The sequence below is a fragment of the Misgurnus anguillicaudatus genome, unplaced genomic scaffold, assembly GCF_027580225.2.
Source record: "Misgurnus anguillicaudatus unplaced genomic scaffold, ASM2758022v2 HiC_scaffold_33, whole genome shotgun sequence".
NCBI classification, from domain to species: Eukaryota; Metazoa; Chordata; class Actinopteri; order Cypriniformes; family Cobitidae; genus Misgurnus; species Misgurnus anguillicaudatus.
In genome coordinates, this window is record NW_027395283.1 from 9,500,613 (window position 1) to 9,526,016 (window position 25,404).

General features: G+C 37.3%; 1 long non-coding RNA gene and 1 pseudogene across 1 annotated transcript; both read right to left on the minus strand.

Moving 5' to 3' along the window:
• The window catches only part of LOC141363252 (limbic system-associated membrane protein-like), a 160,537-nt pseudogene extending 135,343 nt beyond the window's left edge, over window positions 1–25,194 (minus strand).
• On the minus strand, window positions 5,779–7,446 carry LOC141363205 (uncharacterized). The gene is made up of 2 exons (XR_012368701.1): window positions 6,646–7,446; window positions 5,779–6,226 (listed from the first exon to the last, which is right to left on the minus strand). It is a non-coding gene; the product is annotated as an uncharacterized lncRNA (long non-coding RNA).
• Window positions 25,195–25,404: the final 210 nt, after the last annotated feature.

The following is a 25,404-nucleotide window of genomic DNA, read 5'->3' on the forward strand; positions in this document are numbered from 1 at the left end:
ATCCATGTTACAAAATAGCTTATTACTTATTGTTTTTGAGGTTTTTGAATGTAAAAACCACGCGAACATCATAAGTAGACCTCAGACAACAGTATAAAACAATAAAATCGACAGATTCATTGCCCCTTTAACGATCATTTAGAGCATTGGGATCGCGAGATGAGAGCATAATGTACTTATTTTTATCAAAACCTCAGACTCATTTAGACAGCAAGAGTCACATTTAGTGTCTAAAGCTGCGTCTCAATGTATCCAACTATAGGCTAGACCAAAAGGGTCAAACTGAACTGGCGCGTTGCGTTAATCGCATGTTAATAAAATTAGTGGCAGTAAAATTTATTTAACGCGTTATGTAATAACCATACATTTCTTAAAGAGCTCATATGATGAAACGGCTTGAAACTGACATCAGAAAAATTTACATTCACACCTTAAAGTGTTATCAAAAACAAAGACAAAGTTTCATAAAGAAAGTGAAAAGCTTAAAAACCCTCGACTACAATTGAAAGAAACAGTAAAGCAGTCAAAATGTAAAATATAACTCTGATCAATAAGCTCTAAGTGCATCGTCATCATCATTAAAGAGATTGAGTTTATCGATGAGAAGCACAGTTGAACAGATGGGAGTACATCAGTATTCTCCACACAGCTGACGGCTCTGAATTAAACTCCAGAAACAGAAAAACAGCTCTAGACCACTACACTGCTATAATAAATTACCTTTTCACTTATCTGGCTTCTTCTGTCAGCCAAAACAGCTGAACGTGTCACTTATAAGAATCACTTATGAGAATCTTTGCTATCTAGTGTGCAAATAAACATGGAGATGCTTGTGTAATGATTGTGTTTTGACAATGAGCAGATCATGATTCTCCTCCTACAGTATGATAACTGGGATCATAATCTGTCCAGTTTCATCTCCAGCACATCTAGCTGAAAGAACTCAATCCCGGATTTAGTGGGATGTTGTGAATAACTTGAGAACGAGATAACAGATCTATAGACCAAAACCTGAATAAGTTCACATATGTTGACATTACTGTTTGATCGAAATTTGTGAAGAATGTACAGATACGGGCTTAAATGAAATACTAGCTTATAGGACTGTGACGGTTGTAATAAACAATGCACAACCCGCAGTGGTGAAGTGGGAAAAATATAATCTGGCACAGCAAGATGTCTCCAAGTTGGTGTGAACGCAAACGGCCAGCAGATTCAGAGTTACAGTAGTGTGTAGATATCAGTGATGAACCGCTGGTTAGGGTCTCATGGCCTACGCATGCGTACGCACAAATTCATAAGATGCATTTAATGACAAATCTTCACACTTTCTTTACTCACTTTTTAAAACTCTGTATGAAAGCATCTGCTTAATGCCTAATGTATACGTCATGTAAATGTAATGAGAAGTTCAAATGTCAATCCCTTGATCTACTGTCTGTTTTATTTTAGATACAGATGCGCGTCTCTGTCATATGAATTAAATGTAGTCAGTCAGGTGCAAAATGTACAGCGCCATCACAAGTTCCCTCATATCATCTCATATTAAACATCAAATGTCAAGAGATACCAGAGAGCCATACAAGCATAAACATTAAATCTTGACTGAGAGGACAACACGACACTGCTAATCGCTAATTGCTAAAATGATAGTAAAAGCTGCTTAATGTTATGAAGCTTGTGCTTTAACTGAACGTGTTTAAAAGCACACTGCTATTAGGTATGCGAGTAAAAATTTCAACATGGTTAAATGCTAAAACTAGTTGTTCAGACAGAAAGAGCTTAAAAATTCATTTAAAAGAAAGAAAGAAAATGACACCATGTTTATGGGTTCAAGAATAACAAAATACTGGCTATTTGAAATACTTTATTTTGTCCATTGTTTTCTATTTTGTGGGTGGTAAAACTCCTGTGGTCGTCGTTCAAATTCATTGAAATTTTGTTCACGTGTAGTTTAGTCAGCCCATTCTCACCAAAATGCGTACAAATAACACGCAGTGTGATTACCATGCAACAGATACGACAAATTCTGATTTTGCGTGCGTATGATACGCCAGTCCTTGCCGTTCACTTATATGGCACAATCCAAAGTTGCGTCAAAAGGGATCAAGACGGCAGCTGCGGCAGCGAAGATAGTCGCGTACCTACTGTTATTGTGCACATTTACAACGGGAGTTAAACCTTCTGTCCAGTAAATAACTTGCATTTTGTGCATATATTTGGACATTGTATAATAAATGTATGTTGTATATAAGGCTTAATATTATGTAGAGTGCATCAAATAGCTTGATGACTGAATATTGAAGGAAAAGGCAGTCAATAAGAGTCCGGATTAATTATGAACACCTTTAAAAATACTTTTGAAACTTCAAGAAGCATCTTAATAAATGACATGAGTACATTTGCAATTTCCAGGCAAAGTGTGACTGCACTTCAGATGATTAAATATAACAGAGTTTTGATTTATTTTGGATGCTTTTAGTCACTAACATCATTCACATTTTTACATTTGTGTCATAGTTTAAAAGAGTTTATTTATTCTGTAATGTGGAAAAATATATAAATAAAGAACTTTCGACTGGTAGTGAACATAAATGCTGTTAACTTTAGACAAACAATATGCCAATATATCTCACCCATGACCTTTATGCTAATCATTATACTGTAGTTTTCATAAGAACTTAGAAACTAAATAAAACTTTGTACGTAAATTTGCAATCCTTGCACATCTGCACTTATAAAAGCTTCACCGTGCATGCTGCTGTTTATCTGCCATTTAGGAATGGGCACGAGAATTCAAGTACTCGAACGTGACATTGACGATTTATCACAAAAACTATGGGCATGTGGGTATATTTATTTATTTTTGTCCCCCTTTCACTATTTAAAACTGCATATTAAACTCGTATGGGTCGTGAACGTATGGATCACGGATCAAATGCGATCCGGTACACCACTACCTCCCCTAACCCTATTCCTGTAAGAGGTTTCTGATAAAAATGTGTTTATTTTTCTGTCATAGTTTTTCCAACATTCACTTTTTGTCAAGTGTTTTTAATTTAAAATTGTAATTTTCATCATGACACGTAGACCCGCCCCTGTAAATACCCTGCATCTGATTAATCGAGTACTCGTTTTTCAGACCTGTAGATTACTTCAAATGAACACACATCCCCACTACTACCTACACAGTAAGGTACTGTGCTTTGTTCTATGTAAAATCTAAGTCTTATATGGTTTGCAGATGTAAGCACGTTTCCTGACCCTGCTGAAAAAAACAGCATACCAGCAAGACCAGCATAGGTTGTGTTTTGGTTCTGGTTTGCTAGTGAACACCAGCTGCACCAGCACCAAACCAGCATTAGCACCAGCATCCCATGCTGGTCATACCAGCAAGACCAGCATATGTTGTGTTTTGGTGCTGGTATGCTGGTGACCACCAGTTAAACCAGCATCAAGCCAGCATCCCTGCTAAAAAAAAAACAATAGACACATTACAGAAATTGTATTGGTTTTATTGGGAACTTTATTGGTTCTAATAGAATATGGCCCAAAACACACTACAGTGTAGTGTTTTTTTATGGTAAAAGCTAATGGTTCCTATTGGTATTATAATGGAAACCATTAGAATTTTCTGTAATGTTTTATTGTTTTTTTTTCAGCAAGGATAGACCAGCATAATTCCCATGCTGGTTTGATGCTGTTTTTTTCAGCAGGGGAGGCAGACCGATTCATCGTTTTGCAGACAAGTCTTCACAACATTTTTACACCTGGTACTGAGACGCATTTTTCTAGTTGCTAAAACACAAGGGGAAAAATGACGCAAGCAGGAGAAATTTGCTAACTAATTTGTGAAGTACATAAATTTACTGTAAAGCCAATAAACTATTACTCCATAAGTTTAAGTCTTAAAGCCAATTTAAATTCAATGAATGATTCAAGTTATATGTATTTTGTTCTGTTTGTGTTTTAAAGTTATTTATAATAAGTCAAGTTTACTGTTTAGTGCACTGATATCATACTCATTTTGGGCTCTAATAATATTGATGTATTTCATGCTTTTTCTTGATTTATTTAGTTTTGTCATTTAATCATGTAGTCCTGTGTCTTGTGTAGTCTTATGAAGCTGCTCTTAAGTTTCACAGCTGTATATATCTGAAATGACAATAAAGCTACATTGACTCAACAATCAGAGCTCCAGCACTAAACCTGTGAGCTCAGAACGATGAAGGATTTTCATGTCTACTGAAGTGAAGAGCAGCTAATGCATAACACGTTGCTTTGGAGAATTAGCATATAAATGAGCTTTGTGCTTATCAATGTCTATTTGTGAGCCCAACTGCACTGAGAGTAGATACTCTTCTTTTGCATTAATTTATCTGTAATAAAAATCTGTCATCATACACAGAATCTGACTTTTTTTTAAATAAACCCACTCACATGAAAGAGGCATGTCACATTAATGTCAGTTATCAGGGCAATCCTTCAACAAGTTGATAAACCAAGTACAAAAGCTATAGCTAAGATTAACTAACAGGTTGGGAAAATAAATAACTAAATCTCTAGCTGTCTTTTGGCATTGTATTACCAGCGAGTATTTGCATGTGTGTGTCACTGATCTGCGTATAGAAAACTTAACGTAAAACTTAACTTAACGTGAAGCCACCGCAGACAGAGTTCGAGCGGCCATCTTGCTATGACCATCCAGCAGAGGCATCACTGACACTGACTTACTTTCAAAATCATGATCTTAGTTCACCAGCTTTACAGCGTATCAGTCACACAAGATTCATTTTTAGTATGCGTGTACATAAATTAATTGCTACTTCAGATGTTATTTGCAATGTTTATGTTTTAATCGGACAAGAAAAGGGATTTATAGAAAACATTTTGAGTGTGTCTGCTGCATTCTGTTGTAATGATACATTATGATATTTGCAGGCAGGCTGGTAAAGTAGTGTTTTATCATTAAAATCTGATAACGGGCTATTCATTTAATTGAATGTTTGGGCGGCACCAATATGGTGGTGCGGTGGCTTCACTATTGTCACAATTCACATAGATCACTTGTGTGTGTGTGTGTGTGTGTGTGTGTGTGTGTGTGTGTGTGTGTGTGTGTGTGTGTGTGTGTGTGTGTGTGTGTGTGTGTGTGTGTGTGTGTGTGTGTGTGTGTGTGTGTGTGTGTGTGTGTGTGTGTGTGTGTGTGTGTGTGTGTGTGTTCTTTCTTTATCTGCATGCACTGTAAAAAATAATATGCCCCATCTACTCAATAAAATTGTGGCAACAGATTACAAGCAATATCATTAATTACATTCAACAAATCAAAATTGATTTAGATTTACTCTATAAACTCCTTAATATTAACATATTCAAAAAGCCAAACTGCAATTTGCAATTAAAAATTTTATTAAAATTTAAACTAAAATATTGTGTATACTAGACAAAGATCTAGCACTATACAATAAAAAATATTATGCCATATCTACTCAATAAAAGTGTGGCAACAGATTACAAGCAATATCATTAATTAAATTCAAGAAATAAAAATTGAGTTAGAATCACTCCATAAACTCCTTAATAGTAACCCATTCAAAAAGGTAATCTGCAATTTGCAATTAGAAATTAATTTAAATTTAAACAAAATATTGGGTATACAGGACAAAGACCTAGCAATATACAAAAAATACTATTCAATTATACTATTTTAATTTAACATCATCCATTAATATTTTTATTAGTAATGAGTATTATATCTGATTTCAGAATGACAGACAAAGATGAATCAATTCTTATTTTATTGCAGTCAAAAGAACAGGAAAGCATCTCATTTTTAATGGTGTATTTGTAACAGTGTACACTTCAAAAAGTATTTTACAGTCTTTAAAGAAAACTGTCCACATTTCCCGACGAAAGGTTCCATGTTTGTGTTCTGTTACATTGATTCACACCCAGAACATCAGACAGCAGTTTAGACTTACTGTACTGTAATCAGTTTAAAAACTTTGAAGAATCCAGCTCCAAGAAAAGTTTCTGAAACACCTGAAAAGATGCCTGGGATACTGGAGATTCAATGTATAGATCCAATCCAGTGAGGACAAAGCCTGTCATGGGAACACCTTTAAGGCCTCGATAACAATCCCAGCATCCTTTGGGCTGCCACTCCTACAAGATCCATTCTTTACAATTACAGCCATCACAAACTGCTCAAGTCCTCTTCATCTTTATCCTGCAACATTAAAAAGCAAATATGTCTTAAAACCTTTATAAATGTATACAGCTTGAATATTGAAATAATCCACACATTAAACTTGTATATTAAAATGTTTTAAAGAAAACTGGAAGATATGTGCAATGGAGTTCATCTGAGTTTGTGGCTTATTAGGTGTGTTTGAAATGTGCAGTAATATCCAAAACTGATAATAAATTCTCATTGGAATTACAAATAATATAAAAAAAATGTTTGAAAAGATATATAATCTATATTTATAATTAGGGCAAATCTTTTCCCTACATTTTTTTCTGTCACACAATAGGATAGTCACATATTTATTTGTTAACCAAGTAACTCACATGTGTATATACACACACATACACTATATACACAATATAATATGTACAATATATTTATTTAATAATATTCCTCACCTTTTGTTGTGAATAAAGTTCTCCCTCAGCAATGTTTCACGTTGCCTCAGGCCTTCATGAACACACAATTTAGATAATAGGTCGCGAAATTAATAATAATAATAAATGTTCAATTTGTAGAAAGCTTAAACATTTTAAAAAGACAACTTATACATTTAATTTCTTACTCACCTTTTGTGGAATTAAATGAATAATGTTATATTTCCTCTTAGTAATGATACTGTACTCCAGTAAGACGCCTTTGTCAACCAATTCAGTCAGCAATGGTTCATGTTTTCCGCGGGAAAATTCAACACAGGGCGTCGCAGTTGAGCACACAATTAATTTACAGCGGAGAATAGTTTTATATTACCAATTTATTCGAATACTTTGTGGATATAGTTAACACAAAACTAAATAAACCGAAAAAGACCGCAGTAAAGTCACATTTATTTTTATAACACGAACCAAGTGAGCGAGCGAGCAGAATTTGTCATAATACATACATGATACATATCTATGAGAGTTAGTGATAAGAGAACCCACCTATTCAGAGGAACAGTATGATTGGTCAGTTTTTCTGTCACTCAAAATGAGTTGCATCTGGACCACCAATCGCAGCATGCGAATCGACGAATGCATCCTAGATATGCGACCTCCTGGGTCCTAAAGCTGAAGTTACGTCCAGTTCATATTAATCCTTATTTTAATTAATATTTACAAATTACAAACAAATTATACAAAGAAACACTGCTTATATACTTATAAGACCAAAGATTGCCAGTTAAATTTACCCGAAATGAATTTTATCCACAGTTTAAACACTACGTTGACATCACAGCCAGCTGAGATTTTCAGAGAGACTGGCCGAGGTGAGGCGGCGTTGTCCTGTATATATAAGTGCGGAGCGCTCGCTGATTATCTGGAGCTCCCATCGCCACAAAACTCGAAGGAAATGTTTAAATAGGCGATATCTTTATGAACCTACTGCAGATTCTTGTTTAAAAAACATACATTCTCGACTGAAATGCTTTCAAAACTTTGAATTTTGACACAATAACAAAAATATTTCCTAAATCCGTCTGCTCAGCGCTCACGACCTGCATATCAACCCGGAATGGTTTTTAATTTAAAACAGCTGATTAATATTACGTTGGATTTATTCAGTATTCGCTACATGCGCAGATACACAATAAGAATAGCTAAATCCTTCACAAAAACAATAAGTTGTTTTTATTCCAGTCATTTTTAAAGAATTTTTACACAAAAAAATACCAAACTACATGAAATTAATTTTATTAAATAAAGTTTACATATTCAATTTCATCAAATCTACAAGCCTGCAGAATGACTTTTTACAGTGTGTATTTAAGTTTCTAAGGTCACCAAACAGAGATGAATGCTATTAATGAACCCGATGTTTCATCCAATTCAGCTTGATTGAAAACTCAATGAGTGTCTCCAACACAACACTGAGGGTCCAAATGAAATCACATCCACATCTGCGACCACACAAGTGTTTTTGGTCGTTGACGCGCTTCAACAGTCATGTACAAAAGCTCAACAGCGCATCAATTATTCACTGATGCTCACCGCAAATTAGATTTCAATTGGTTCACAAACCCCGCTGAGATGCAAAAGGGTGGATAAAGAGGAATAGGCCTTGTAAAGAAAGCACTGAGAGAGAGAAAAGAGCAAATTGATTTTCTCTCACTAAAATCAAAGACCACATATTACAACACAAATGCCATCTGAAGTTCTTGCCATGGCAGTTAGTTAGGGTTAAAGTTATCACATCAGGGCTAGGAGATACAACAAAATCAAACTGAATCGACAATGATGATACAGTAAGCACCAGACACTTTTACTCCATATTGACAAATCTAACAGCCCATCACACAACAACAGTCAACATGAGAGTGTGTTTCTGACAGCAAGCGTGTGTGTAACGTCACCGCTTCTCCTTTCATAAAGGGTGCACAGAAAGGAAAAGCCAATACCGAACAACCAAACATGTTTATTAATTTTCCTAATAATTTTGCCAATTTTCTCAACATTACAAGTTACATTTTCAGAATGAATTGTATTTATTTCACATTATTTAAAGCGTAACTAAACCCCTGTTCAGAGCCTGACTCCACCCACTGGCAATATTTGAAAAATGCAAGAAAAGTGGGCAGATCCCAACGGAGATAGAGGGGACGAACTACGCTCGTACAAAGCATTTGGTGAGATCGTAACAAGGCCGTGGTGAGCTTGAACCTGCTTACATCACGAGTTACTTTTTGGACCCAACATCCAATAGGAAAATTCAACTGCAGTAGCCACCGTTCAACCTGAAGAGGGCAGCACTCAGACGTTTTTACTAGGGATGGGCACGGATATTCGAATATTCGATCGGCAATAATAATTCGAATTTAAAAAATGCTATTCGAATGTTTGTTTGTTTTTAATGTGCCACCAAAGGGTTACAACTTATTTAATGCTTTTTCACTTCATCTATACTGTCTTTTACAGACTTAAATGTAAGATATACATGAACATTAATTCGTATATATTTCTGATTGTTTGGCAATGCAGATTGCAGACGAATTTAAGTTTTTTTTCTTTTATCTCCGGGTTTGGCCGCGCCGCGCCATATTTGGCAACCGGCTCAGTGAGGGCTCACGTGTTATTAAACGTGCTTCTCCGCCGCCCGCATCAACACATCATGAGCTTTCTGTTATAAAGTCTACTTTATTTAGTTAATAACGAGACAGACACGGAGAACGAAATGAAACGGAGAACATTTATAATATGCGGTGCTCTTTCAAAAATGAACCGGATAACTGCACATGGCTGTTTAAAACTAAAGCAAAGCTCCGTCTTTGTGAAATCTTGTTAAATTAAGCTAACGTTAGTAACTTTGCACAGTCAACAATAATCTATCGAGCCAGCTCACGTTATTTGTAAAATAATGTTAAATACAGATATTCAATCTTGTTCAATCCGTCTGTTGTTTTTATCCGATAACCATCATCACGTGCAACACGAGAAAGAGTTCTCCGCAGCACCGGCATTATTGTATCTAGTCAGAAGAACGGGCTTTCACCGAAGCAGGTAGGGTAAAGATGGTTTCTTTATTCACAAATACATGTCAAACTAAACTGAGAAGATATTTATATGTTGACTGAGCAGTCGGTTATGTAGATGCGTTTTTTCGTTTGCTCCGGGCTCTTATTTGGAGTCTGTTTAAGGGTTTAAATGATGATAGCCTACTTGGTCAAGTCCTCAAACTTTAAACTTCGCAAGTCCTCAAACTTCGCTTAGATTTGGGGTTAATGTATAATATTTGGTATAATATAATGTATGTAAGATCCAACAGTAATGAATTCATACTAACGACCGACTTGAAACTAAGGGTTTGACTGACTCAGACTTCGCTCCGCATGGGGTTTTAACGCCTTTTTTTCTGTAGGATATTTTTTAAGAAGAATTTAAAATATATATATACAATTTACAATGTTTTCAACTTAAAAATACATACATACATATACATACAGAATATAAGTTTAGCTTGTTGTGGATATTTCCTAATTATAAGCCTTCTGTGAAATTATGACAAAATGAAAAATACAAAAGACGCATGTCTTAATTAACATAATTTAAATAAACGAATATTCGAATATTCGTTCTTTATGAGCTTAAATATTCGAATAGTAAATTACTGGAAAATGCCCATCCCTAGTTTTTACACCATATATTGTAGTATTGAAACACTTTATATTAGTGGTGCACGATATATCGGCCGCCGATATAATATCGGCCGATATGGTCATTTTTTTACACATCGGCATCGGTCCGATGTCAAAATAGGGCCGATGTGAACAGGCCGATAATCATACCTGTGTATTTGACGTGTGTGTGTAGGAGACGTGAGTGTGGGGGCGAGTACGTTTGTTTTTGCACAAGGGCATAAGTTACATATGTGCTGAAGCAGGTTCTGTCGTTTGCCTGGTCGTTCTTCAAAGTGTCTGAAGAAGATCCTCGCTATGCTGTGTGACAGGGGTGTCCAATACGTCGATCGCGATCGCAAAGGCAATGCCGGTAGATTGCACATAAATTAACTGTGTATCCTTATGCTGCTCAATGCCTCCAAGAGTAATTGTGACACACGTAACTTAAGTCTTGAGTTGCTGTGCCTTTCTTCTCAAATGTGTTTTTATAAATCTTATGCCTGCCCGCCAGAGCATGTGAGCGGTGCGGTAATATTTCCATCAGAGCGCATTTCCGAAATTTCCGCTCTGCTCGCTCAATACCCTCAGCACCGCTCGCTCATCCCAGAATGCCCTTTGGTAATTTGCTAGTTCGAGAATAGCTACTTTAATCTAACTGATCAACACAAATACAAAGCGCCATAATATAGGCTAACTGATTGCTTACCAGCATTAAAACCATTTAAAATAAGAATCTTTATAGTTCTCCGCTCCGTGGATGAGAAAGCTTCAGCCAAAAACGCATTTAATATTAACTGACTGAACACTGGACTCTTCCCTGGACATTTAGATATTATTTTTTTCATCAACAGCATGCGTGGAACATTATAAACATTGATGAGAATCTGCCGACTCGACTGATTCAGCACGTCCTCTATTTTACAGAGAGTTCGCTTAATTAACGGCTTTTCATTCGGTCCGTGTGAGCTAAACATTTTTGTGCTATAATTTGCTCTCGCGGCTATATTTCAAAATATTTTTGACCAAGTAACACTCGGGATAAAATGTAAGTTGTTTTAGATAGCATTTAAGCTTCTGAAATGATGACAAATCAGTCTGACTAAAATGATATATCCAGATGAATTTAGCCAAAATAATGATTTATTCGTTTTCATACTATATAGATACACGTTAATTTATCTACCAATATACTATTGAAAATGCCATAAATAAAAACTCATGGCCTTCTGTATTGCATTCGTTTTGTACATTTACAGGTTCATAAATACTGTCTAATTTTAATTTCTTTAAGACACAGCTGTGTTCTGTATTTACTGATGCACTGTAAATTTGCACTTTAAAAACCTTCTTGTTAAGAAATTGTTCTTCAATTTATTTTAGTTTTTTCAAATAATATATTTATATAACAGAATAGTTTGTTCTCATAAGGGGAACGAATTATTATAATATTTCGTAATTACTTATTACATTTATTATTACTTAAATTAGTAAAACATATGAATGTCGTGGAAACAATTTGTTAATTTTAATTATATCCGGAGCTCCGTATCAGTTAAACTATAATAGCCAACACACAACTGTACATAACTGCGATTTATCAGCTAATACTTTAATTAAATGCAATTATCCAAGAAAACAATTTGGCTTACTTAAAAAAATTATATCGGAGCGGGATCTGAGCGGGAATTGGTTTATTTGCGAGCGTGAGCGGAAAGTTAACGGAGCGCTTGCTTGGGCGGTGAGCGACTGAGTGGAGCGCTTTAACAGTAGAACGGAATATTTAGCGGAGCGTCACACCGCTCTGCTTCACTCACATGCTCTGATGGTGGACAGCCCTAAATCCAATGTAGAGATATATGCAGTATAGTCCACGCATTTAAAGTGTTTTTAGCATGTAGAACTTGTCGGCTAAAAGTCTGGACACCACTGTCTTAGAGTAATTGTGAAACACAAAGTCTTTTTGAGTTGCTGTGCTTTTCTTCTCAAATGTGTTTTTATAAATCTTATGCCTGCCCGCTGCAGTGTAAACTTCCGAAATTTACCAGGATGCAATCGCATTCTTTCCTTCATGCAGCTGATGCACGCGCCCGGTGTGTGTACGCGCGCCCGAGCGAACGAGGGAGGAAGAGAGAGAGAGAGAGAGAGAGCTGCAGCATTGTGCTGATTTATATGCTTCTGATACTATTGTCATTTTCTTTCTAGTTTGTTTTACTAAACCGTGTCTCTGCTATTTTATACAGTACATGAACTCCAGGATTTTTTTCAACTTCTCAAAAAAATAGAGTAATGGTGACAGCCCTAAATCTAATGTAGAGATGCAGTATAGTCCACGCATTTAAAGTGTTTTTTAGCATGTAGATCTTGTCGGCTTTATCATTTTAAAAGTAGATCACCACACAAAAAAGTCCGGACACCCCTGCTGCTGTGTGCAATGAGAGTGAGGGCCGGGTGATACGAGGGGGAGTTCGGGACAAATTGTTCAACACAACCAATTTGATCACCCACTTAAAAAATAAGCATCCCGAAGCTTACAAAGAATAAGCTTACATATCAATCAGCTAATTGATGACATTTTGCACATGGGTAAAGGTGCCCAATCAGTCATTTCTGGGAATAAATTACAAAAGAACATTTTTTTTTTTTGGAAAATAGCTCTTTATTTGATTATCATTAAAATGTGTTTTTATACAGAGATATCGGCATCGGCAAATATCGGTATCGGCCATAACAGACAAGGGTCATATCGGTTATCGGCATCGGCCAAAATTTTCACATCGGTGCATCACTACTTTATATCCAAATGTCAAAAAACTTACTAAAATCAATGAACAGCACTAATAAAGCATCATTCTTACAGATCATTAACTAAAAAAAGTAGGTTAAGGGTTTAGTTACTCTTTTTCAATGAATATTTTTTAACATTCCAACTCTTTATTTGGAAAGGTACACTCTTAGAAAGAATGTGTTAATGTTTTAGACATCTTTGTGCATTAAGATATTAACACATTATGTGTCATTTTGTGTTAAAGTAACACAAAATGTGTTGTTTCAATAATAACACAGAGATGTTGTAGTAACACTAATGTGTTGTTTTTAACCCATTTGTTGTAAGAGTGTATCTTATTTGTTCCAACAAACACAAATGAGTCTTCTTGGCTAAACTGATATTAATCCGATCTTCTATTCCTGCACAAAATGCAAATACTCCATTCATTGCTCTTGATTGCTTATATTGTATGGCGTGTAAGGGAATAAAGTTGTGTTGAGCTGTTAATCACTGAGTAAAGCCTCATCTTTTATCTCTCAACGCTCAATGGGCTTTTATCTGTCTGCACTACACAGACCAGAAAGAGCAAATTAAACATATCAAAGTCTTGTGTACAAGCACAAAGGCCATGAGCTGCAAACGCTCTACTGATGTGCAGCTCAAGCGTGTTAAGATATTATAAAATACTGCTACTTTGGCAGAGATCATTGTAAAACTCCAGCTGCTAGAGCAAAGATACAGTAATGATGGAGTCTGTGCTGTCACTCAGGGCTGTGTTTATGCAATAGAGCGTTTTATTTATTTTATTTTAAAACACATACTGTGGACACATGTTGGTGCGGCCTCAGAATGATACATTGTATCATTTTTTTAGTCAGTGCGGTTCGTGTTCACATATGTTGTTTTTACCGTACTCGAAACGCCGCACTGTACACCACGTGACAACATTCAGCGCTGTCATTGGTCTCTGACAGCTCTTACCCCTATGACCACCCCCACGTTTCCAAGACAACCAGCCTGACAGGAAGTACCGAATCTAGCAAAATATGGAGATAAACGATGCACATCTTTACAAAGTTTCTTTGCTGTAACGCAAAATTGCGCAACTGTTCTATTAAAAGCCCTTCTCACCGAGCCATCACTATTTGTGTGTGTGGAAGAGAGCTTTGCATTTATAAAATCATCAGTTCACACCGCCAGGAGACAGCGAATCTATGCAATGGACCAAGATTGCCTTGTTTGTCTTTAACCCAAAATATAACACCCGGCTCATGTCACGATGAAAGCCCAGTGGCTCAAACATGTGGAGAACTTCCTGTATTTGGTTCGGCCCGAGGTCGAGCAGCGGTCACACCACAGATGGGTCGCACCAGAGTTCGGCAACAGCCACTCTGAGACCACCTGTTTAGAGCGGTCTCGGAGCGGACGTTTAGTGCGCACCAGAGTGCGGCTGTCGTGTTCACACTAACCCAAACGAACTGTACTCGGACCGACACATCATTTGGTCCGATCTAAAGAGTGCACGTGTGAAAGCGCCCTAACACTTTATAAAAAGTGAATTCTGATATTATGTGCCCTTTAAGAAAATTGCAACGACGGTTATGCAACAAAAAGCACAAACACAACTTCTGTTGAGCAGTAAACGGACCACGTCTGCTTGCTAGGTCAAGTATGAGCAGAGGGAAGAGTGTGAAATGGGGCAAAAATTGACAAGAGCATGACAGAGGAAAAAGTGCTCAGCAAAGCGCTTCTGTCAAACAAAAAGCTTTGGTTACTAAACATTTTATTTCTATCAGTGTGTTTGTCAATATAGGACTTTACTGCTTCTAGGAAGTTTTTATTACATACATATTACATGTAGGGGTGGCACGGTTCATGAAAAAAATCCGAACCGTTCGGTTCGCTTGTCTCGGTTCGGAGCGTGTGTGCGTCACACGGTTCGACGGTTCATGGCATGCGCAATGTATGTAGCCTCCTGCCCTGTATGTGACCTCAGATAGCGTGTTTCCCTTTAGCGAATCGCGCGAAAAAAGAGGTGACTGGTGTGGAGAGTGAGTGCTGCAGGTCATGTTACGTGTAGAAATGGCAAGTGGGAAGGAAGTCTGACCAGAGTTGGAGGATGCGCCAGCGTCGTATATGTTTGGTGTGTTGAAACAGTTTTTATTTCATGTTACCTATGATGACAGCGGAAATAAAACAATAGATAAAACTGCAGTCTATGTGTTGAATGTGTTCGAACAGCCACACGCGACCGCCTTCTCTCCGCCCATTTATCTAATCTGAGGTACTAAACACAATTGTTTTACGTCTTTTCTGACTTCTGCCGCAAACACACGGTGAACAGTATTATTTTTAGCCTTTCATTGATAAAACTAAAGTGGCTGAATTCCGCGTAGTTTCATTTTGCTAGTGTGTGAAAGTCGCGCGATCTTATTTCATAAATTGCACCTCTAAGTATTCAGGACAGAAGTGGTCAAAAGTGGACAAAAGAGACGGATTTAAAAATTACAAGTGTAAACGTTATGTTTCTCTCTCGTCCACATATACTCTCTGCAGTATTTAAGCAGCCTCTCAGTGATAAATCTTACAGCTACACTGAAGTTGGCAGTTTGATAAATGCAAGTTTTCTTTGTGTGTTAAAAAGGCACATAAGTTCATGTAGATGGAAATACACATTCTGTTTTTTGCCAAATAAATGAAAAGCATGTTGAAATCATCAATGTCTACCCTCTCGCTGTGTCAAAATCTCACCTGGCTTTCCTCAGAGATGGAATTCAGCTTGTGTATGATTACATGATATAACTTCTTTAATACTGTATCCTAAAATATGAATAATTAATACATTAATAAGATAATACATTTATGGAGTGTTAAAAATTAAAAGAAAAAAATAACAACAAGAACCGTACAGAACCGAGAACCGTGACCACAAAACCGTGATACAAACCGAACCGAGGGTTTTGTGAACGTGCCACCGGCTGATATACGGAATTCTGGTATCGGAATCGTATTCAGTAAGATTGAAGTACAGACAGAAAACCATTTGAAATCTCTTTTGAACTAAAAAAGAATGAAATCACACATTTTTTATATAATGCAATCTAAACATTTTTATCAACGCTTTAAATATTATCAGATGTTTTAGGTACTCAAGTTGGTATTTAAGTATTACAATAGTTCAACATAAAATAAGCAACCAGTTTATATATTTGAGAATTGATCGTAAAGGATCCCATTGTACCTACCTAGTATAAACTATTACGACTGTTCTGGTGCTATTTATCACACTTTCATAACTATATTACACAATTCAGCAAAAAAGCAACAAAATGATCAGCAGAATATTAAAAAAATATTTTGTAAGTCGATAGTTGACACGTAAACCATAAATGTGTCATATGGCGTGACAGCAAAAATTGAGAAAAAATGTTATCTGTCAACTATATTGTCAACTAGTACCCAAGCACAGATTTACTGAATTAACATCAGCGCATACCAGAATTCTGCTCTAGTAAGATAACACATGATGTGATGAACAATTTACAACAAGTAAAAGTCCAGATCACGTGCATAGACACCCGAATGAGTTTGCGTGAGATTTCTAACCACTGTGCTACCTGATTCCCCCCCCCACCCCTCCCCACAGAAAGTCAATAAATGGAGAGGTAAGTGGAATCAGTTGCTCCCAGAGTAGAATTCATTTCCTGCCCTGCTCTCCTCTTCACCCATCAAAAGCAAACGCTGCCTGCCTGACTGGAATAAATAATCACTGCAGCTTTACACAGCACGCAAATGAATGTGTGCCTTTACATACTCCATTATCATATCTGATTTTCTCATAAGAGTTCACAAAACAATCAAGCGTTATAGCTGTAAGATTAGTACGGCTTGACATTGCAACATTATTATTTATCATTAGATCCAAATGTCCTTCTGTGTTGTCCACTATAACAACTACTATATGTGAAGGTCAGGAATTGCATTGTCTGCTGTAAGGTCTTCATGTTTCACAGCAAGTGCGCTACAGCTGTTTGTGAAGTGCACTACCATGTTCTAAGTGCCCGCGTAGTGTACTAGACTGTTCTTTAATTCCTGTTCTGTCAAAGTCACAATGAAATTGAAATGAAAAACTGTACTTTTATTGGAATATTGAGTTATTGTTTTTACAAATTACTGATCTGTGAGCTTCGTCATAAAAAAACTTTACTGTTTCAGATTAAAGATTGTGGGCAGTCTCGTGAACATAACTGATCGTTGTTGTTTACTTATTTAAATGTAAAAGATTTTACTTAACACAACAAACAATACATCATTACAAAAGTTTAACCTCTTGAAAAGCACCCCCACTCTGGCCCAAACCATGAAAAGACCTACTTTTTACTAAAAGGCTGTTTTTACTAAACCATTTAGAGTATAGGCATAACTATGGTATCATTAGATAGAAGACACTTTAAGCTTCATTTTCCAGGTTTCAAAATTATTTCAAGATAAAAATTAAAAAAGTTAGAGAGGCTGAAGTATATTGTAATAAAATGTATTTGGAATAACATCTTTTTTAATTCTAAAAATCTTAATGATAAATATGTGTGTGAAACCTAGAAATGCAATGATGCCACAGACACATGTCTATAGAAGTTATGTTTCACGTTTGAGGTCAATAGGCACAAAAATGAGGTTTTTGTAAGACTAGTGCCTTTTCTAAGTGCCAGTCAGCCCCAAAATAAAAGTCTTTTGTTTACATGCATACATTCATTCTTATTATTATTTATCCTTATGTAAGCGTATAAAATGCCGTTTTCACACCAGGAAATAAAACATCACACAAAGATCGTTGGATTTGTTATTTAATTGTTATTAATTGATCATAATCGTGGACAAATCAAATCTGTAATTTCCATTTTTATGGATGAAATAACTTTGACTCTAATTGGCTACACGTTCTGTCTATCAATATTTTCCATGAAGTCATTAGAGGAACGAGCGAGTCAGATGACTAGAGCCCGACCGATATGCGTTTTTTTGGGGCCGATGCCGATACAGATATTAGGGAGTAAAAAAAGACTGATAACGATATATCGGCCGATATTCTTTATGTGTATATTATAGTTCAGTATATACTACAGTATATTATACTAAAGTACTGTACATAGAATACACTATATACTTTAACATAATATACTGTATATGAATAAATACAATGCAATGCAATGATCACTCACAAATGTGGTGATCACTCACAAATGTGGTGATCCAACACTTATATTGATGTGACAAAGATATGTACTATAGGCAAGAAGTTAACAATAAACTTTATTATCCAAAATTAGTTGGATATCAGTGCACTAAACAGTAAACTTGACTTATTATAAATAACTTTAAAACACAAAGAGAACAAAATACATAAAACTTGCATCATTTGCAGTTTTGACGAGAACGTTATAAAGAGAAACTTATGAAGTCATTGATTATTAGCTTTACAGTAAGTTGTGTTCTTCACAAATTAGTTAACGTTAGCCACTCACAGTTACGAAGACAATGCTTGACGGAGCACATACTAATGTACACTATGTTTAATGTTGTGCACAACGTTTTTATAACACAAACCCAGGGTTCCGTGCAAACTTTAGACTTTAATAAAACTAATGCGTCTTCGCTCCGCCTCTTTTATTTAGCAAGGGTGTAGAGTTGCGCGAGCTTATTGAATCAATTGCTCTGAAATGAACGTGTTAACTAACAACACAAGCAGCAATCTCATATAGTGTTATATAAGTGCACGGCTGCGCGTAGTTTAAACGTGTCATTTCTCCGTCTCGCGTCATTTCTCCCGCTTGCGTTTAAACTCGCAAGTCGACAAAGAGACGGATTAAAAACACCAAATGTAAGCGGGAATGCGTCTCTCTTGTCCATTTATAATCCAATCGACCAAAGCGCGTCTTAATACCAGGTGTAAAAATGTTGTGAAGAAGACACTGCGTGACTGCAGCCACCTGAACTGAGAGACTGACTGACTGAAGTGAAGGGGGTGGGGGATTGGCTGGTGTCACTACAGTGAGTGATCTGGGTCGCCATTAGCAACCAGTAGGGCGCACTCTGCTGGACAAACAAGTACTTACATCTTTCAAATGCATTTAATGTGTTCTGTAACAAACGTTCATATCGGCGCATATCTGCGGCTTATACGCCGATACAGATATATCTGCGACATGCTCATATCGGCCGATAAAATCGGCAAAACGATAAATCGGTCGGGCTCTACAGATGACGTCACAAAATTTGACAGCGCTGTTTGAATATTATGTATTCTACTCCCACCTACTTTTTAAAACAAAGTTTGAACGCAGGTTTGAACACAAGTGTAATCTCATATACACGACATAAACTGCGACTCGGCGCAGTAACACCCTCCCTCTCCCATTATGAGAGTGAGAAGGGGAGCGGACTTTTCAGGCGAGTCGAAGTACTCCCAAAAGTGCTATTACGCCATAAAATATAGTTCCTCTTTTAAATCCGCTTAGAAAAGTGCTACATTTTATTTTGTACCACCAAACTTGCTCGTATAACTACTCGTCTTAAATAGGAAAAACGTTGATGTGTTTGGTCACTTCTAACTTTATCTCTAAATGGTACCATTGAATGAATGGGGCTAAGCTAAATGCTATCGAAGCGTCGCAGCGCGCTCCAGCGCTTACGTGCACGCACACAGATGATAGAGGGATGTATCAACAATTCTTAGTTAAGGTAATAACATATTTTAATATTTAAAATGAGTAGACTATTCCTTTAAGGCTTCAGCATTTGTATTTGACCTTTATTTTATTTAGAAAATCTTATAGTGACAGTAATGTCTTGATTTGTGTCACGAGTTATGAAAATGAAAATCCATAACTGTAAAATGAAATATGAACCCTAGTCGCAGTCATTGCGAAGATCTCATGCCTGGTAGTCATGAAATGACTTCATAAAACAACATCCCTCTGTCCTTTTGGTAAAAAGGCGTGCATGCAAAGTAGGGGTGGGAGATAAATCGCCTGCGATTCTCATGCATATTTCATCAGTAAAGCCTGTTCATTTACTACACAAAGCCGTATTTCACTAGTCTGACTACGTCAGACTTCGTACTTCCGCTAAATTTCATTACGCTTCTGTACTCAGTCTGAGATACCTCCCATTCAAACCGTTTTCCTCCGGTCTCAAAACGGCCGTCCAATCAACGAACAGAGGGCGGGCTGAGAGTCGTGACGTAGACACTAAGCGCCGAATCACGGTTGTAGTTTGTTGTGGACATGGAGATACAGAAAGCTATTTGCTCTGTTGTGGAGAACCGGCACTTGCCAACTTAAACCCGAACAAGAAAAGTGTTTGTTAAACATTTGAATGGAGATTATGTTGTTGCCCTACTCCCGACAAGTTTTTGGAAAAGTTTAATTTATCAACTTTACCGATCGTCAGCGAGAAACTGTGTGCAGCACAGCTTGACGTGCACAACGATCGAGAAATCATGGAAGGGAATTATATTGTTCACAGTTAATGGTGGAGGACGCGTGGGCAAGCATTCTTTGGTGACATTCCTGATTAACCAGAAAATAAGGTAGGAAGATTTAATTTACATATGGTTATGGTTGTCTGGTGGAAGAGTTTGAGAGGAGAGAGGGGCGTTCCTCCCGTTAGACGTGAGTGGAAAGACACCGTAAGGATAGTGTTCAACTAGCTCTGGCCCAATTTACTTTACATAATCTGCAAAAGTCGTTCATAGCCATGTTAACTCTGGTATTTCGCTCGATGGGTTTATACGTGTATTTTACAGCAGAGATTCGATGCGGCTGAGCCGGCGCATAACGCACATCATATCCAAATGTTATGTGTGATTGGCTTACGTTTAGACCAATAATTTTAAACTTCAGACAAGCCCCTCCCACGAGAAGGAAAACGATTGTCAATGATGCCCAGCCAGACTCTGTCTATGAAGCGAAGCAAAATAGCAGAGGATGGTATTACCAGGCTAGTATTTCACGGAGAAGCTAGACGAAATCACGATCATAATCATGGACAAATCGCCTACGATAATGTATGTGATTTTGCCGAGCTTCTCTGTGAAATTTGGCTCTGTGTAGTAAATGACGCTCTATCTGAAAGCAGGTGATGGTGTTTTACTACTAATCGCGGTGCATGTGTGTGCCGAACCGTGGGAGGATAACGGGATGGTTCGATTATTTACAGAGAACTGTTGCACCCCTAGTGTATATCTATTATAGGCGTATACAGAAACAATATCCACCTTTAGTATATAGACAGAATTTGATTGAATTACTTGTGTTTAAACTAGATGATCTAGCAGGTGTTACAACAAACCGTTTGTTACAATGAACCCCACATATGGGGTAACGTTTGCACTTCTGTCACGTTTGGTGTAATTGTACAATAACGGTAGATCCCACAAACAAACTTTAAGTGTTCATTTGTAGCAGAGATGTGTGTGTTGATTGTGTAAAAAAATGATTCATCTAACTGACTTATTAACTTATTGACTTATTAACATAGTTTAAGAGTTGTTTCCTCATGCTAAACATAGGCAAATAAGCAATTGGACATGTTACAGAGAATTTCTGTACCGAATGCACTTCGCCAGGGCTCGTACAAGTTTTGGAAAGTGTTTTTCAATTACGAGTCCAACTGACGTTTCAGGGGTAAGCTATACGTATCACCGTTTTATATCAAACTCAACAATGGCACGAAAGAAGAAGTGTGTTTTTGGATGTAAGGAGAAGAAAGCCAGCCTCATGGAAACAATGGATATAGTTTGTTTATCCGGGGTTGCAGTTGAGTTTTGTGTGTGTGTTTGTTTAACGCTGGATTTCATTGAAAAGTCCCAACCAAGTCATGAGTTGCATGCGTAAGTAAGACTTCTTTGTTATGTTGGAAATAGGCACGTAACGACATGATCATGTAATGTATCATAAGATATACCGTCAGTGTTAAAGTGCTGCATGATATTTTGTCTTTTATAAATCTGATAAAACTAAACAAACTTTGGAAATATGAAGGATGTAATACTACTCTATAGGTACTCCAGAATAACATCAGATATGAAGAAACAGCGTGTGTTATGGACACTTAAATATTTTTTGAATGATAGAGCCAATGTCAAAAAGCATTACTTTGTGCCCCGCTCTCCCCTACTGTATCTATGCTATGCAGTGAGCACTTTCTGAACTGTTCAGTTTGCTTGTTTCGATTCGGAGCGTGCATGTGTTGCATGTGCAATGTAGCCTCGTGCCGTATGTTTCCTGAAGTCTTGTATACTTTCGTCTGGCTTTGGTGGACAAAAAAGAACAAGAGCAACACCTTCATGACCGCAACCTTATTAAAACTGCTGCCATTAATCCGAGCGCAATTCAATGCATTTGTTAAGTGCTATTGCAGAAGGCTACACGTGTCAAGCAGTGGTGCGTTCAGACGTGTCTTTTTAAATGCATCGGTCCAGCGGAACGCGATCATATTTCAAACACCAGGGATGTATTGCTACAACTCCTTGAAATGCATATCATACAACCTAGTGATCTGACTCCGTATAGAGCGCAGCTCTCTGCACGTCCGCGTGTGAAAGAGGCGCCAATATGCGGGTTATATTTTAAACAAAAGGGATATTTTGCCTCAGCTCGCATGAAACGCATTAAACTGAGCAAAAACATAATTATTAGTACTTTATTAAGGATTACTACTTTAGTTTTTGTTTAGACTTCGGACAGATGCGAGAGCGCGTGCACGTGAGACAGAGAGAAGCGCAGCTGGATTTAGTGCTAGAAGGAGTCCAAGATGTGCGCATTAAGTACAGGTGCGTGCAGGAAGGAATCCTCTCTTTACAAGCTTTCCGCGTAAAGTGAAGCCCACAAACCCTCATGCGAGGAAAAGCATGAAAAAGATAGAATATATACACTATAGTGAGTGAGAAACACTTGCATTGTCTTCATGTTTCACAACAAGTGATTTAAAGAGCCACTAACCTATGTGTTTTCAGTAATATTAAAAGTCTCTGGTATCCCAAAAATGTGTCTGTAAAGTTTCACCACAGATCTTTCATTATACGATGTTAAACATGACCATCTGTGGCTGCAATGAGAAATGTTGTGCTATTTTTGTGTGCTTCTCTTTGAATATAAAGAAAGCTTCTGTTCACCTCCCCGTATGTAAAAGTAGGGGTTAGAGCGCTTACACATGATGTGTCTCTGACAGAAGGGTGAACTATGCGCTCATAAGGCGGAGTCTGTGACCGGTCATGGTTGGGGCGTAATCAAGGGGATCCCTAACAGCCTGTTTTGTGTGACTGTTGTGGTTTAAAGGCGATTACACAAAGAAGAATAAATGGACTTGTATTATTACAGGATGTTTTTGCACACACACTTGTTACTCCTTTTCTGCTAGAAACACATTTAAAAGTGCATTTCCTAAGTTAGGTTGGCTTTAACCATTCTTTATCTAACTGCTTTCAGCCTCTACCTGAACAACTGTTACTACTGAACCCTTGAAAAGAAATAGAAAAATCACACTATACCATCTTTAACCGTATATCTTTAAACCTAAACTTTCCACTGTTTAACTTTTTACACACATGAAACTATATGAACAGTGTATTCATGAAAATCTCTCTCTTACACAGGTTTAAACTCTGATAAAGTTCAGCATACAATCATTGATTCAAACCTCTTCATCATCAGCTGAGCGAACTCTTTCCTGAATGTGCTGAATGTGCACGTCCTGACCAATCCATTCACTTACTGAATGAACATGATGTCATGCTATTAGTGAGATCAATTCAACTTCAGCGGGCTGCTACAGATCACTTGAAACAGAAAAGATTTATATGTTATACCTCCTATAGTGTCTGTTAAATCTTTTGTGGCGTGAACACAACCTCTTCTCTTAGATGGACTGTAAAACATCTGGGTCTGCATGACAACGAGTGACTGACTTATAAACCTGAACTAACAGAGAAGAGAGAGCTGTTGGCTACGTCCGGCACAGGCAAAGAGAGTCAATGCATCACTACAGTTACTTTATAAATAAAACTGCTTTCACATCTGATCCAGCCGTGTCCACACGAGTGTTTCATCTTGATGTTCAACGCATAAAACCACAAGACCATCCAACTAGATAGTGCTTAAACGTAATAAGCCACCTTTTTAAGATAATTGGTTGTGTGTGGGTCGGCAGCAGAGTTACTGTGCATCCTAATGAGTGCCCTCGTTATTCTGAAAGCCAATCAATATCACTAATGGATATAAGCTGCCTCATCAATAACATTAGACTTAAAAACAACTTTCTGCTCAGGCACCTTTACACATAAACATCAAGCAGCAGCATACAAAACAGTTTGTTTTAATTATCAGAAAAAAAGAGACACGAGCTCAGTCTTTCAGTTCTACAAGCATCATCTTCATCTCATCCATGTAAAAGGCTAAAAAAAAACAACCGGTTAAAGATTCAGAAGGTCTTACAAGGACACAAGGGTTATTTTAAAACATACGAGTGTTGGTCCACATCATATGAGTTTATAAAGCACACCATCTCACTGCATATCATCGCCGCACATTCTGTCTGTGAATAAATAAATCTGAATAAAACATTCAGAATGAATCTGGATTCAGAGAAGAATCAGTAAAACCTCAAGAGCAGCAGCCAGAGCAACAGAAAGAAGCGAAGACAAATAAAAGAGGAGAAAGACGACCATGATCATTTCAACTAACAGAGTGGAAAATAAATAATCAATAATCATCTGTCGTGCAACCATTAAATTATGAATGACACTGAGATACGAGATGAAGCCTCCATTAGAACCGAAGCCGAACATACGAACGCGAATCATTTAAAACATAAAGAGACACGCGCGCCACGACTGTGATGTTAATCTCTTACCTTCAAACCCAAAGAGCACAAAGAATCCCGGCAGGAAGATCGTGTGTATCCACAAGCTGCTCATTCTGGTGGTGGTTTGTATGAATACAGCCCTTCCTGTCGTCTCGGTGTATCCTGATTCTGCTCGACTCGGCTCGGTTCGTGATGACAGCAGAGCTCAGCTCGTGTACGGATGCGGATGCTGCAGCTAATACTCACGCGCTCTGATGCTGTGCTGCCATCTAACGAAGAGCAAATCAAACTCATTAGCCATGAGAAACACGTAACTACACAATCCCTCCCTCCCTCTGCTCTGTTTTTCTTTTTTCAAAATACAGCAGTTCAGAGAAAGTGTTTTTGTATATAATAAAAAGTATTTTTTATAAAGTATCAGCTGTTTCACTGTGG